Raw genomic sequence first — 11,259 nt, forward strand, 5'->3', positions numbered from 1 at the left:
ACAAGTGAGATACCATTTTTATCGGGAGACAAGGGGCAATGCTGGGTGGAAGGAAATTTGTGGCTTCTCTCAGCTTCTAGAACTTTCTATCACCGAAATTTCAGGAAAAATTGTTTTTGCTATATTCTGAGGTTTGCAAAGGATTCTGGGTAACAGAACCTGTCTCGAGCCGCACAAGTCACCCCATCCTAATTTCCCTAGGTGTATAGTTTTGAAAAATGCAGAGGTTTGGTAGGTTTCCCTAGGTGCTGGCTGACCTAAAGGCCAAAATCCACAGATAGACACTTTCCAAAAAACTTGTCAGATTTCAATGTAACAATGTGATGTGTCCTTGTTGTGTTTCCTGTCTCGGGCATGAGGCCTACCCTCATAAGTGAGGTACCTTTTTTATCGGGAGACTTGGGGAACACTGAATAGTAGAACAAGTGTTATTGCCCCTTATCTTTCTTTACATTTTTTCCTTCCAAATGTAAGATAGTGTGTAAAAAAGACGTCTATTTGAGAAATGCCCTGTAATTCACATGCTAGTAAGTAGACCCCGGAATTCAGAGATGTGCAAATAACCACTGCTTTTCAACACCTTATCTTGTGCCAAACTTGGAAATACAAAGGTTTCCTTGATTCCTGTTTTTCACTCTTTATTTTTCACTAAATTAATTACTGTATACCTGGTATACAATCAAAACCCATTGCAAGGTGCAGCTCCTTTATTGGCTCTGGGTACCTAGGGTTCTTGATGAACCTATATAGCTCTGCAACCAGAAGAGTCCAGCAGACGTAACGGTATATTGCTTTAAAAAATCTGCTATAGCTGGAACAAGTTAGAGGAGAAGACATGGACAGAAATGGCTCTTTTTCACCTCAATGTCAATATTTGTTTTATTTCAGCTGTTACTTTCTGTAGGGAAACCTTGAAGGATCTACACAAATGACCCCCTGCTGAATTCAGAATTGTATCTACTTTTCAGAAATGTTTAGCTGACAAAGATCCAGCATTGATTTAAAACCCATTTCTGTCACTAACTGGAAGGAGGCTGAAAGCACAAAAAATATTAAAAATGAGGTATGCCCCAGAAAAATGCCAAAATTGTGTTTAAAAATTTGGTTTTCTGATTCAGGTCTGCCTGTTCCTGAAAGCTGGGAAGATGGTAATTTTAGCACTGCAAACCCTTTGTTGATTCCCTTTTCATGGGAAAAACTAAAAGCTTTCTTCTGGAGCCCTTTTTCCCATTTCTTTAAAAAAAAAAAACGTTGGGAAAAAAGGGTGCAAATTTGGCATGGGTAGCTTATGTGGACTAAAATGTATGAAGTAGTCAAAGAAAGGCTTGGCACTGGAGGCCTGGCAGCAAAGGGGTTAAGGCATTGATTGCGGTAAAATATATTATGAGACATTGAAAGGGTGTCTGAGCAGGTGGCAGTATGGAGCAGGGGATACATTATTGGGGTGGGTGGGTGAGTTAGCTGTTTGTGTAAAAAAGAGTCTTCAATAAAAGAAATTACAGCATATGTACAGTCAATGAATGAATATAGGACTTGTAGAGTGCACGGCTACTTTGAAGAGTTTTAAGTTTTTTCGGCACGTTAGCTTACAAGATATCAAATGCAATGCTCGTGGAAGCTCATTCCAGGCTTTAGCAGCCAGGAAAGAAAAGACTTTAGCACCCCTTCGAACATGCTTAAAGTGTGGGAGAACCAAAAGAGAAGGAGAAGCAGAGCGCAACACTCTGGAGGGAATATACTGTGTGAATCTTTCCGCCAAGTAACCAGGGCTGGAAAGAAACACTGCCCTGTGAACCATAGCTAAGGCTTTGAACAGAATCAATTTCTTAATGGACAGCCAATACAGGGCCATGAGTGCAGCTGCAGTCGAAGAGCGTCTTGGCAGATGAAGAATGACCCTGGCTACCTCACTTTGGACCACCTGGAGGTGCTTCACCCAAGTTTTGTATGCATTTCAGCACCTTGTAAAAGGAATGAAGCGCTGCATAAAAAATGCAATTCAAATACAGTGCTATGAATTTCTAGAATTATATATGGTGATTGGATAATTATTGTGTTGTGTGTGCGTTACAGTCATATTCTTCCCTATTTTTTTAGTTACCTATGTTGGCCTGCTGTGTGTGGCTTACTCAGGTCTACACTCATAGGGCATTTATGTTACGGAAAGGTTTGAGTTGATGTAGTGTTAAAGATAATTGTAGATTGTGGGTGTGCATTACACAAAGAGACATTTATAGGGAAAGGATGCATCTTAATAAATTTGGTTCCCTATTTTTTGTCACGTTCTTCACCGCTTGCTGCTATTTTTGTCCTGGATTTTTGCTTCTAGAATTAGGAGCGTGTCCTGGATCTACTTCTGAATATTCATGCTTGGTTCTATCATCTTCCTTTATGTCAGTTGGGGTTTGGTGCCTTGCCAATTTCTTGAATGTAACTCTTCAATGAAGAGCTGCATTAGTGCCACAGAGGTTTTTTCCTCCTAACTGTGACCCTCTTAATGAGACACATGACACCTCTTAACTGTACTATTCAGTGCAGGGTGGCACTATGACTACTGGTAGGAGTTGCCCTTTCCTCAGGAAATCAAGAAGGGGGATTCAACAGACCATCTCAGCAGTCAGTCTTTGACAGCAGTGCATTTGGAAATGTTTACATAGTTTACTTATTTTGCAATAGTTAAAGGAATTAAAGTTCAAATGCACAACCTAGTACATGTTCACTTATGGTAAATATTTCTTCGAGGTTATAGTATTTACAATTCAAGTATTCAGAACTCGGTGCTTGGGGGCCCATCAGGCGAAGGGAAAGGGTGAATTATAAATCATTGCCTGACACCTAAATATAGGAGTTCTTAGCAGGTGGGTTTGAAGGTAGACATTACTGAAAACATGAATGCTGTGCATCCTTCCTGAACTGGAGGAGGGATATGAATCTTCTTAGCTGTAGATATATGCCTGTTGTGTCTGTTGGGTCATGAACACAAGAAAGTGTTCCCCAGTCCTCAACTGATCTGTGGGAAAGGGACCAAGGCTTCACCTTTGACCAAAGCTTCACCAGAGACGATCTGAGCTAAAAGACAAAGCCACCACTTAGTCCTGTGGGCCCCCTTTCGACTAGGACATGCCAAAGAAGTTAAACTAAATGGTTGATAGAGTTCCACTAGCTTCTCTTAGAGGAAGTGATCCAGCAGCTCACCAGAGTAGCTACGTAGACACATTGGTCCGCTATTTTAGATCTTGGTCTGGGGTCAGAAAGAGATCATGATAGGGCTTATCCTTTTCACTTCTGCTAGACATTGATTGCTCCCTCTTGTAAGGGGATCCTCCTGACACCACAGATACTACCGTCATCCTCAGTGACGGGTTGTCTCTCTTGTTAGCCTTCCTCATGAAAAGATGAAAAATGTTCTTCCTGCCAGGGGCTCATGCTCGGTCTCAGATGACTCTTGAGACAGAAGATACACTGCGGAATTCTTCTGTAAGTCGGAGGGGCCTCACCTCACTCCATGACAGTATATTCCACTCCACTCTACGCCACTCTACTCCACTCTATGCCACTCTACAGCACTCTGCTTTATGACATTCAATGCCATTTCACACTAGGCCACTCTACTCATGTCACAGCTCCATCTTGTGCTCTATGCACTGTGGGTTTTAATCGCTGGGCTCCTGTCATCCTTGCCTTGTGGTGCCTCCCTGTCCCAAGCACTCCATGTCATCCTTCCTTTGTGGCCCCTTCCTGTCCCAAGCACTCCATATCCCCCTCCCAGGAAGCCTGAACCATTGAACCTCCTGTTCTGTTGCTAAGCAAGTTTAGGCTATTTATGCACCTACCCTTTTATTACATGTATTTTGGACAAGTTAAGTTATCCACTGTGACCCATTGAACTGTACCATCATGCACTTGGGGTTCCACTATACTTGTTAATTGTTTCCAACTGCTGTTTGCACCTGCCACCTGCAAGACCGCATCCATTGTATGTAGCACATGATTTTCCCCAGGTTCATAGGAATATTCCACGCTTACACATGGGACACAAGTCTTCTGGAACAATCTCTTCTTCCAGCATAAATACACCCTCTGAACCTTCATCAGGGCTTAGCCTTGTTCAAGTCCAGGACAAACATCATCCCTGCACTCACATCTTGAGGCACCTGAACTTCCAGCGCGCTAGTCTTCTCAGCCTTCTTGATGATTCCATGATCCTGGCTTCTGCAACATTTCAAGTGTCTTTCTTCATAATCTATGATTGCTCCTCCTCTTGAGCTTCTTGCACCACAGTCTTCTGTCTTCTTCAGGTTCCAGTTAAAGTGCTAGACAGAGGCTAAGTATTTTAACCTCAAGTTAGTGCAAACTAATCCATAGTTTAGTAGATAATTCCAAGACTGATTTTCATGAAGCGTGAGCCTGTTTTTGGATATTGACTTTGTGGTACTATTAGCTCCTTAAGGCCCAGCACTCCAGAATTATTTATTGCAGTGCTCTGAACTTTATTGTACCCAAACTGAAAGTTAGCTATTGTGTTTCTTGAGAAGTTGCATCATGTATTTTTAGAGAAACTTCGAGAACTTGTATCCAAGTTTGAATCTGAAGCTTGTACGTTACGGAGTGCCAGGAAACTCCAGTTTATTCTTGAAATGGTTCCCACTCTCTCTCATGCAATATTTATGCTGAAGTATGTAAATGTTATTTATTGTGCAAACGAATTGCTAAAATATTCTGAGTTGAGAACTGATGGGTACCATTGCTGCTTGTTGTTTCTAGTGCTCCGCACCTGCATAAGGATACCGAGGTCCAGGGAGTCCCGATCCTACTAAGCACTGCGCAAGACAGCAGAGCAGTCCCCCAAGTGATACAAGTTAATCTTTTCTTGTGTAATCCCATCCCCACTTCCCCTCCGGGGGCAGTTGATGAAACTAGATTGTTGTTACTTGTTTCATTAAGCAGCCCCAGCTGGGATTTGGGGTCCATCATTGTCTCCATAGTTGGAACCAGTTGGGTGAGTGGCAACTCCACTGTATGACCCCACCCCATTCCCACCACTCCACGCCACTCTTCTCTATGACACATTACTCAACTCTATGCCACTCCACTCTACACCATGCCACTCCACTCTATGCCACTCCACTCTATGACACTTTACTGCATGATACTCCACTCTACGACCCTCCACTCAATGGCCCTCCACTCTGTGACACTCTAACCCACTCTGTTCCACTCTATGACACTCTATGCCACTCCATGCTATCACACTCTACTTCCGTCTATGCAATTTTCTCTTTGCCACTCCACACCACTTTACTCTTATCAATGTCACTCCTTTCTAGTGTTGTATGGTTCCTATTTTGGTAATAAGACTGTGGATTTAGGGTGGCAGGACCACTGAGTGTGGGAGACTGAGTCAACACCACAACACTTGGTAGTTGTCAGCCTTGCAGTGCCTCACCCTATCCTTTCAGTGAAGAGGCGATTTGTGGCAACCTAAACCCGACACTCTGACTCATCAGGGAAGTTGTGGAAGCAGATCACACATCTTTCACTCAGTTACTTAGTTACTCACTCAAGCCAAGGCTGGACATGAGATGCAAACCGGATTTTGATGCATTTATTGAAGCAATTGATCGTAGTAATAAAGGCATGTGCTGTGATATTAAGGCAGATGAACGTAACACAGGAAATATCATTACAACCAAAGTAAAGAGGTTGAACAACCCCACCATGTTCTAGAACCCTATGTCTAGATCTGAGAGCATAGTAGTTGTAATCATTCGTCTTGACTGAACCTAAGGGAGTAGCCCCTACCCCAACCCTACCCTGACTAGAATAGCAGGGGTGAGCCTGTTGTCCGGATGGCAATAGTCTAGGAAAGCTGAAGATTCAGCGCCAGGATCAGCAAAAATGTCGACTGTGTGGTATACATTGCCGGACGGTCATGACCAGAATGCCCTCTACACTCCTTAGGCCTATCTGTTGTTTATACAATAACCTATACAGAGTTCAGAGAAAGGGCCTATTGTAATGATATGTCTCAAGGATAGAGCTGACTCCTAAGCAGGCAATTCGGTTCCGGATATGGCAGCCTTGGACAAAGGTACAGATTACATGTTGTACAATGGCTTGATAAAACATGTTGCATGAACTCTGCCGTGCTAGAAGAGGCAGCTGATAAAATATGTAAAATAATTACTAAAAGTAGGCTTTGCTAAAATGAAGATTAAAACGTGAATAAAATGTGTATGTTATAAAAAGCACAAACCTAGGAACTAAGGTAAAGGTGCCCAACCCAGGTACAAAGAGTCCCTACAACACTACTGCACTCTACAACACTCCACTCTATTCCACTTTCTGATTCTCCACTCTACATCACTTAACACTCTGAGACATTCTATGCCACTCTATGCCATTCCCCTCCAATCTACCCCACTTCACTCTACACTACGGTACTCCACCTTACACCACTCCACTCTACTCCACTCTATGATGTTTTACTCCACTGCATGGGATGCCTCTCAACCACACACCATATTACGTCCCTCTACTCTATTCTATGACACTATACTATACTCCACTCCAAGTTCCATAGACCCATCTCATGTTCCCTCAGCCCCAGCACTTCATGATTGAGTCCATAATGGATATCTGGGTGCTGTCAGTCCCCAGCAACTTACTCAGCCCCGAGCACCTTAAGGTATTATCAGGGTGCAATCTCATCTTTTCTCTTGGTTACACATGTAAGCTCTCATTGTGTGCTTCCAAGAACTTATTAGTCTAAGGATTGCACTGCAGACAAACTCATATTCTATGTTTGGGGTTTTGTGCAGAACCGCAGAAATGCTCAGTGGCCATCTTGGGTGTGGCGGTTATTTAAACCACACCAAAACACAAGGTCTCTGCTTTGCCTGGAAGATTTCAGGAAGAAAGGATCTCTGAGTCTGGATCATCTTCACAACCAGCTCCAGCTGCAAATCTTCATCGCCACTGGCTGCAATCTTCATCATTGCAGCTCCCACTGCATTGTTCATTATCACTGGTTCCTCCAGCATTCTTCAACACGGCCCACAGTAACCTTCTCAGCACAGTCACCTCAAAACTTGCAATAAGGAAAGTAAAGTAAACACTTAGGCCTCAGTGCAGACAATGTGAATAAGGTAATTAGTTTACATTTGTTGATAGTAAAGACATTACAGCATTGAAGCAGCTATCTAAGAATTAATAACTAAGAATTTAACCAAGCATTCAACAAATTTGCATGCAAAAAAAGGATATTTGTGCAAACCTAATCTACTAATGTGAAATATCATTAACCTACTAATGAGAAAACATTAGAAAGAGGAAAAAAAAATGAATGTACATAATGTTCCATGTCTGAATGAAACAAGGCTGTTAATGTCTTTAGGAACTGAGTAAAATCCCATGTGCAGTTGAACTTCAAGAAGGGATACTAGAACCAAACCGAAAATATATATACAACTCCCGGTGCCATATAAGTGATAGCTGATTTGCAGGTACTTCTCTATGAGTTCAGATACGAGAGAGACAGAATGGTGTACCTTGAAAACTACTAACTTAAGAGAATAATTGCTAATTCAGATCTTTCCATCCCTTTCGTCACCCTTCAAGGTTAACAGCTCACACTATAGAGTAGGCACCTTCCCACCACACATCCTCTTCCTCAATTCTGACCTGTCCTCCCTCGCTGTACAATAAACACACAAGTAGTTAAGGTCAGGACAAGGAGTTTGATCTATAGCATCCCCGCAAGGCCACGGCATGGCCCATAAAGTAAGAGGTCGCAATATCTGGTTCTGACAGGAGGCAAAGCCCAAGAATTTTATTTTTCCTTGCCCGGATGATATGGAGCCACCTGACATCATGCTACAAGACATAGCTGAAATGTTAGCGTCACTTCAGGCAAAAAATCAAGCTCTTCATCAGAATGTAACCATATTGCATTCGTACCTGGCATTACAGTCCGACAAGTCATGGAGCTACCAGCTTAAGTAAATGCTAAGCCGAAGCAAAAACCTATTCTTAAAGTGCCTAGTTTTTAAGCCCTTAGGGGAGCCACTGGAGGGATGTCTCATATGGCATTTCCTATGGCAGTAACCTAACCACTTCAGTTACAGGTCATCACACCCATACCAATTCCATTACCCATTCCGGAACATTTTCAGGGAGAAAGTGGCAAATTCAGAATTTTCATGGACCTATGTCATTTGCTTTTCATGGCTAGAATGACCATCTTCCCTGCTGATGCAGCTTGTGTCGCCTTTAGTTTGTCTCATCTGAGAGGGGATGCGATCTTATGGTCTAATCTGTTGGTCAAACAAGACAACTCTTGTTGCATAACTATGTTACTTTTAAGAAAACCATGCAAAAATTGTTTGCTCAGCACATCTTTGTTTAGGCTGTGGATAATGAATTATTGAGGTCGAGTTAAGAACCTTCTGACTTATTGCACTACATCTCTATGTTTAATATGATGGTAGTGGAAGCGGTTGGTCAAAGAATAAAAGAATGTCAGTGCTCTTCAGAGGTTTGAGAGAGGAACTAAAAGATCTGGGGCCATATGTACGAACACATTTTCCCTTTGACACAGAATGGGAAAAACCCTTTGCTACGTCTGGCCCCTGATCTCTCAAAATATTGATCAACCCAATGAGAATTAATTGATCTGATGGTTAAGCTCAATCATAGGCTACATGAAAGAAAGTCAGAAAAGAGGAGGAGCACCAATACTTGTGTGACTGTGATGTGAGATAAAACTTGCGCTAAAAATGCCAAACCATCTGATACATCAGAACCAATGCAAATAGGAGGAACTAGGAGGAACTACGAAGAACTAGGGGGTCTCTATCCCAAGATGATAAAGATAAAAGGAGAAAGAATAACCAGTACCTGTTCTGTGGGAAAGCAGGTCAATTTGTACAAGAATGTCACACTAGGCTTGTGAAAGCTGGTTTTCCAACCAGAAGTACTTCAGCAGCCCCGGTCAAAACCCAAGATGTAGTGAAAAAGGATCCCACTCGGTAGGAGACAAAGTCGACCTACTGGATTTGTTGTTACATTCGACCTCCAAGGAACCCTTCTTTGTCAACTTCCATCATTTAAGGATTCCAGTAACCTTGATTTTTGAGACAGTTGCCTCCTAGAAGGTAGAAGAACGTATAGACCCTGGAGGGACAGTGCTTTTCATGGACGATAACTTTGCTCACTTGTTGGATATAAAATGTTTGCGTAAAGACAAACCCTAGATAGTCAGGGAAGTTGATCGAAAAGAGTAAACCTATGGCCTGCTGCAATATAATACTGAGAGATTGTGAATGTATTGCTCTAATGAACATACTGAAGACATAGGCCCTCATTATGATCTTGGCAGGTTACCCCGCGGAGATTTGTGCTGACGGTCGACAGAAGACCGCCAGCGCAAGAACTCCCCGGCCACACAATGATCTGAAACACTGGAAACAGGGCCTGAACATTGACGCCGGCGATAATGTGGCAGTGTGGCGTCGCGCATTTGACTGCACGTAATTCAAGTAGTGAAATGCGCGATGGAGCTGTGCAAGGGGGGCCATGCACTGCCCATGCCAAGTGCGTGATTCCGCCAGCCTCTCCCTGGCGGTGAAAACCACCAGGGAAAGGCTGGTGGAATGCGACTCATTATCTGGAGGATCTGAAACGCTGTCACCTCCAGGCTGTCTGGTGGCGGGAGTCTGTGGCATTTCCACTGTGGCAGTTCAGCCACGTTCAGAATATGGCAGTCTGGACCACCAAGCCATTGGCAGCAATGACTGCCACTGCAGGCGTGGCGGTCCAAACCGCCATGTTCTAAATGAGGGCCATAATCTTTGATGTTATGAATGCTCCCCAATTGTGACTCATTTTACGGCTCCCATGGTTAATTAAACACAACCCCCAAAATGGCTGAGTCACACTTCCTGAGGACTGTTGAGGACTATTGAGATTTAGTGGATGTTTTTGACAAAAAAATAATAAATACCCTACCTTCTCATTGTTGCTTTGACAGTCAAATAGAGTTGGTTCCAGTGCAAAACTACCCTGCAGTGGAATATATGTACTAACAGAAAAAGAAAACAAGCACCTCCTTGATGAGTATCTGGAGAACAGCTTAATTTGACCGCCTAAATCACCTATTTCCTCCCTACTATTTTTTGTACCAAAAAAGAGGGAGGACTTTGCATATGCTTAAATTACTGTACCTTGAATAACACCACAGCATAAAATCTGTATCTGTTACCACTAATTCCCACTTTACTAGATCAGATCAAGGATGCGATGATCTATACTAAGTTAGATTTACCACTTTTTCAGAGTTCAAACCGGAAATAAATGGAAAAGAGCTTTCAGGAACAAATTTGGCCAATTTGAATATCAGGTTATGCCGTTCGGACTCTGCAATGTCACTGCCCCCTTCCAATTTTTTATTAACGAAGTTTTAAGGAATTTCATTGATGTGTGTTGTGTTGTATATATTGGCAACATATATTGATATACTTCAACTGATTATCAGAACACTTCAAACAAGTATGCACCATTTTTCAAAGACTCAGGGACACTGATTTGTATGTAAAGCTCAAGAAAAGTGTTGTCCATACTATTCAAGTGGAGATTTTAGGCTACGTACTGAATCCGCAAGGAGTCAACATGGATCCCAAAAAAGTTGACCCCATACTGAACTGGCCCTCTCTGACAACAGTGAAGCACATCTATAGATCTCTGGGTTTTGCAAATTTTTACTATCATTTCATTGACCATCTTTCCAGCACAATTACTCCAATCACCCATTTGCTGCGCAAAGGGGTGAAGTTCATTTGGAGTACCAAAGCAGAGACCACATTTCAGACTCGTAAAGCAAAATTCACTGCAGCTCCCATTTTAGCACGCCCGGATTCAGACAGCCCATACGTTGTGGAGGCTGACACCTCACAAACCGCACTAGGGGGCCTACTTTCACGAAGAAATAAGAACACAGGACAATTGCACCCCATTGCCTTTCATTACTGTATGTTGTCACCTGCGGAACAAAATTATTGATTGTCAATCGAGAACTTTTGGCAATCAAATCAGTGTTATAGGAATGGTGGCAGCACCTCTTTGGGATTAAACATCCCATAGCAATTTACACTGACCACAGAAATCTGCAGTTCCTCAGATCTGTTTGAGCACTTTCTTCACAGCAGTTGAGATGGACATTATTCTTCAGTGATTTTTATTTTATCATTGCTTACCGACCTG

The sequence above is a fragment of the Pleurodeles waltl genome, chromosome 5 (assembly GCF_031143425.1).
Source record: "Pleurodeles waltl isolate 20211129_DDA chromosome 5, aPleWal1.hap1.20221129, whole genome shotgun sequence".
Taxonomy (NCBI): domain Eukaryota; kingdom Metazoa; phylum Chordata; class Amphibia; order Caudata; family Salamandridae; genus Pleurodeles; species Pleurodeles waltl.